Below are 5,711 nucleotides of genomic sequence, written 5' to 3'. Positions count from 1 at the left end.
GGTAGCAATCTCGCTCTTCCTTTTCACCAATGCTGCCATAGCGTGAAGATTGGTTATGTCTTTTTTCAATCGAGATATTTGATCGCACAAACGACGAACAAGGTCAGATTCATCGATAGCCGAAGGATTCAAAGAAGAATCGGCACGGGAAGAGGTTGAAGGAATCTGCAGCACAGTTTTTCAACTCAAAAGAGCATGAATATAAACTCCCATCGGGAGCACGTATATTACATCCAAAAGATTGTTGGTACTGGCAACAGAGTCAGTACGAAGCGAAGCTAGACTAAACTACATCATGTTTAATTACAATAATGAAGCAAGAGATAATTCAAGGTTGAGCCGATGATGAATCAGGTGCAGCCTTAGGCGCAACTTTGGTCTTCTCTTCATCGACTAGCTTGAGAAGATGGCTAGCACAGATCACTGCCGACTGTTTGAAAGGCTCAAGGCTGACTAGGCAACTGTTGTCATCTACGGGCAGTACCTTAGACAACTTTTCCAAATCTGAACTCAGCCCGTGCCCCATCAGCAGTTGGAAAGTAAGAACCGCCCCAAACAGACGAGAGCGTCGCTTAAGTACCTCTATAGCCTCAGAAGAGTCGACGAAGAAAGTGTTTGCCATTTCGCCAAGGGTCTTCTTTTGGCTCACCTTCGGGAATATCATCGAGAATAACTTCGATAGAGCCCCCTTGGTTTTTTGCAAAAGGCCAAGGACTTGGACATTGGAGTCAGTGGCAAGCGAAAGGGCGTCAGACATTGAATCCTCCCGAAGCTTGCGAGCACGATAGATAGGCATATCGGCAGTATCTGGAAAGACACGAATAAGCAATCCAGAAGATAGTATTGGAAGATACCATGCGAAAAGGAACTTACTCAGCAAGTTTGAGATCGATTCGCGGAGAGCGCCTTCTTTTTCATCAGCTGCAATGGCAGCCTCGCGTATGGCCTCTTGCTTGTCCTTCATTTTATTTTTCAGCTTCTTTAGCTCATATTTTAACAGGGTGTTCTCATTCTGAGCATCTGCTGGAGGCTTGTTAGCCTCCAGCACTTGATCAGCCGAAACTTTGATGGCCTTTCGAAGTTGAGCATTTTCTGACTCAAGGCAAGTAAATTGATCAGCGAAATCTGCCACAACGTCAACTGTGGGGAAAATCGGCTGCAAAAGAGAAGACGAAGAATCTCAGTTGAATTTGGAAATCAATCATAAAAGAATATCGAGCTGAGTGGATTTACTTACATGATCACGAGCTGTTGAAGGAGCAGGGGCGCCGGCAGAAGGGTTAACCTTCGACACAGGAACCTTAGCCACAGTCGTCCTTGAAGGTGGCGTTGGATCAGCAGGCGAAGGATTCGACTCCTTAGCTGACTCAGTCCTTTTACAAATTAACTTGGCCCTCTTTGCGAGAGGGACTTCATCATCGTCGTCAGAACTGCTTGAAAACAAGAACATAACGTTACATGATTTAAAGGAAGGTGGTTACGAAGGGAAAAGCGGAGACTCACATGTCTAAGTCATCTTCGATAGCAAAGAAGCCCGTCGAACTCTTTGCAGCTGGAGGAGGTCATGCAGTTTCATCGGCATCATCATCTTGTCCGCTAGGACTTGATTCAGCCGTTGGCATCAAGTCCTCGTTGATCCTCCCGCGCCGCATAGCCCTAATGCGAGCATCTTCCTCGGGAGCTTCGTCTTCCTGGACGTCGCTATCCTCGAGAGCGTGTTGCGCATCTTCGGTCTCCTCCGAATCGTCATCGTCATCCTCTAGCTCTACCCCGCTTTCGGGTGTAGGAGGCTAACACTGAGCAACGGTGGAAGCCTGCCGACAGAAAAATAAACTGTTAAAAGTTCGAATAAGGAAATAGAAACAACATTTGGAACAAGTGTGAAGAAGATTACCTAGGCAGGAAGATGTTTGAGATGAAATGGAGGGCGAGCCGAAGTCAGGACAATGTTGTCCTTCTGGCTGGAGCGAGTAAGGCGCCGCACCTCGTCACGGAGTTCCTCGTCAGACAGGTCGACTGAGCTAACTCTCGATTTATCATCTTTGCCGACATACAACCACAATTGATGAGGTCGAGACATCAATGGCTGCACCCGACGCTTTAGAAACACCGAGACCACCTCAGTACCGCACATTGTCAGACCCCCTGCATTCTTCAGGTCTAAGACCTTTTCGAACAGTTGATCGGCTGTGGCACTTTCTTCGATAGTCAAGGTGTTCCGCCAGCATTTCTTCGACGTAGCCACTAGGGCATCTTCAAACAGGGGCAAGTTGGAGCGCCGTCCAGCTACTAGAGTGTCTCGCAGGTAGAACCATTTCTGTCGCCAGCCCTGGACTGATTCTTTCATTGGGAAGTCGAGGTAGTCAACCTCTTTTCTAACGACAAAGCCGATGCCGCCAACAACGGGAGGACCGTCATTGCCGTTGTGGAGTTTGATGTAGAAGATTTTCCTCCACAAGCCCCAAATGAGGGTCGATGCCGAGGAACGCCTCGCACAAGGTGACGAAGATGGAAAGATGTAGGATGGAATTTGGGGTCAGCTGCCAGAGCTGAATCCCGTAGAAAAAGAGAAAGGAGCGAAGGAATTCATGGGCAGGAAGCGAAAGCCCACGAAATAAGAAGGCGATGAACATAACAGTGAAACCCCTAGGAGGCCTTGGACGGCAATATGAACCTGGGAGGCGGATGTCATCATCGGCTGATGAGATGAAGCCGAGCGTGCGTAGCTTGTTCACATCACGGTTGGAGATGGTGGAGGCGCGCCAATCGTGGCAGACCTTGCCATCGCCAGACGAAGCGCCTGGTTCGGAGGTTTCCTTCCTCTTGATGCTTGAGTTCTTGGAAGCAGGAACAGTGGTGAGAGACGAGATTGAGGAGGAAGATGAGCAGTACGGAGGCGTAAAAAGTGAAAATAGTAAAAGAGCCTTTATTTATAGCGAGGACTGTTGGGGAATCGTGGCCATAACTCCGGTAATCGTGGGGAGGTGGACGAGGATCTGATCGTAAACGTGTCCAAGTAAGAGAAATGGAACCGGCGGCCCATTACTCCCGCTACGCGCGGAAACCGAGGGGGGGCCTCGGTCAATGCACAAGCACTAGTCATTTTCTAAACTGACCGCGCAGGAGTGGGGTGGGCCCGTCAGGTCACGTCCTGTCAATCAAACCGCAGCAGTTGCTATGTCACCCATGATGTCATCAGAAGTATCGATTTCGCAAGGAGCATCCGAAGATAATTAAAACTATCGAGTGGTTCAACTTGAGTCTACACACGTATGCAAGCATCCGTGCCTAGACTCGGGGGCTACTCCCATCGGGAGCGCTGGACGCGCACCCGACATAATTTGGGCTCGAAGATTATTGCAAGATAAATTACATCAGAAATATCTGAAGAAAGGTTCAAGTGATTTGGGCTAAAGTCTGCACTCGGTTGCAAGCATCCTCACTCAGACTCGGGGGCTACTCCTATCAGGAGCACTGAGTGCACACCCGATAAAAATTATGAACTCGAAGGTTTTTTGCGCGGCCCAGGATCATGCCCGGGGACTTGATTCTGTGTAGGGTAATGTTGTTTTACCATCGGCAGTTAACCGGTAAAACCGGGCACGTTACTCAATATCCCTTACGTACTAAATCTTGCTTGGAAAAAATGAAGACCCGATAAAAGGAGAAATGTGGGATGGCCATAAACAAGTTGAAGAAAACTTCGACAAGAAGAAAAATGTTCGAGTAGTACAACTTGAGTTTACGCACGGTTGCAAGCATCCGTATCTAGAATCGGGGGCTACTCCCATCGGGAGCGCTGGACGCGCACCCGATAGAAGAAGACGCTGCTGTTACAAGGAGGTCAAGATCCATCGGCTAAGGCGAATATTCGACAGAAGGCATGCTTTAGTCCCTGCCCGAAGTATCTTCGGCCAAGCACTCGGGGGCTACTGATGTGGGAATTACCCTTCGGGTAACTAATATTGTACTACCTCTTGTGGCCCAACCAGAGGCCCATGAGGGCACTCGATGGCCAGGTGGGCCACTGCGTCGGTTCCGAAGAAGAATCCTTGAAGAACAAGACAAGGAGATGAAGAATACAAGAAAAATTTAGAATTAGAACTCTTTATAACCTAGTCGTACCCGGACAGATCTCTCGAGACCTGGCTCCCAATATAAAGGCCAGGAGACTCACCTTCTTGCACTCCAAATTTATCTCCTCACGAAGCTTTTTATATATATACCCATAAGGGTTATGGCAATACAACCCCTCCAAATTAGGGATTATTACTGTTTACAACAGTAACAACATGCGGTGTAAAGTCTTTTAAGTACCCAAGCCAACACCACCGAAGCCACAACGCCAGGAAGAGCGGCTATAATCTTCATCACGAGTGGCAAGTGCGACAACGAATGCCACCACGCGTGTGCCGGAGCCTCCTCCGTTGTTTTTCCTATCGGTGAAACATCTTCGTCCCTTTCTCTGGGAGAATGACCCTCCGCAGTCTCGAACGTCAGCCGTCCGGTTCCGACCCCAATGTCGTAGATCATGTTCCTGCCTGTCTGGAGCAGGCTTCCCAAGACTGATCCACCCCTCGATGGCAGTATGGTCAAGCACACTAGCCCACCGGCATCACCATAATTGAAGAAGTAGTTCTCCGGCTTGAGCTCCATCACCGCCCCATCGAACACCAACGCCAACCTCGGGACCTTCACGTCAACAAAGGATGTCGTCAAGTAACACAGGTGGTCGAGGTCCTGACTGTTGGAAGGACTCACCCCCTGCGATTGGATGCTGCTTACGAGAGCCTGCCTAACCACCCTGTAGGCGGCCTCCTCGAGGTATGTCACGGGCTGGGTCGTGCTCAGGAACACTCCGCCGGAGCCGTCCGTGTGGAGCTCGAACGTTCCTTCCGGGATGTTGACCAGGGCCTTGCTGTCGACTTGTATGCCGGTGAGCCTGACGTAGTATAGATCAGTGTACATGCTACTTCTTTGTAGCGGTGTGGAGCGGCTGTCTCTTGTCCGCGGCACGGCGTCGTCGCCGAGACGGATGAAGCTGGCGGAGCTGTCAGAGGCGTCTGTGGCGAGGAAGTAGGAGAATCTTGAGAGGTTGAGCTGCGACACGAGGGAGAGGGGCCCTCTGCCGAAGCCGACTACGCCGGATGCACTAGCTGCGGAAAGGTCGACCGTGCTCAAACCGCTGCAGCCCAGCTTCATGCCGGGAACAGAGGTGTTCCCGAAGGTGAAGGTCTCGGTGGCCAGGTAGCCGGACGTGTAGGCGGTGCCGTCGGTGCTGTACGGGACGTAATAGGCGCAGCCGTCGCTGTTGACGGCGCAGGTCTGGTTGAGCACGCGTTGGCACGTCGGGCTGGCGCAGGTGAGCCAGGAGAAGGAGTCGCCGGACTCGGTGGGCTGCATCTGCATGGAGGTGGGCATTTGCACGCACTGCATCCAGACGATCTGGGAGGAGATGTCCAGAATGCCGGAGATTGTCTGCGTCCCAACGGAGAGGTTGAAGACAACGAAGCCAGCAGTTCTGGCTGCAGCACTGCCCAGCTGCGCCTGCGCGTCTTGGTCTGCCGGGGTCAGGACGTCGCCGCTCACATCCTTTGGCTGGAAGATGTCCATCACACCCTCGGCGGCCCGGTCTTGCAAAAAATCTTTTACGATCTTTGTGATGAGTGGCCTGGCGCGGATCATGTAACGAAGCAAGACCGCCTGCGCCT

Source organism: Lolium perenne, chromosome 1 (genome assembly GCF_019359855.2).
Source record: "Lolium perenne isolate Kyuss_39 chromosome 1, Kyuss_2.0, whole genome shotgun sequence".
Classification (NCBI taxonomy): Eukaryota; Viridiplantae; Streptophyta; class Magnoliopsida; order Poales; family Poaceae; genus Lolium; species Lolium perenne.
This window is presented reverse-complemented; position numbering follows the sequence as displayed.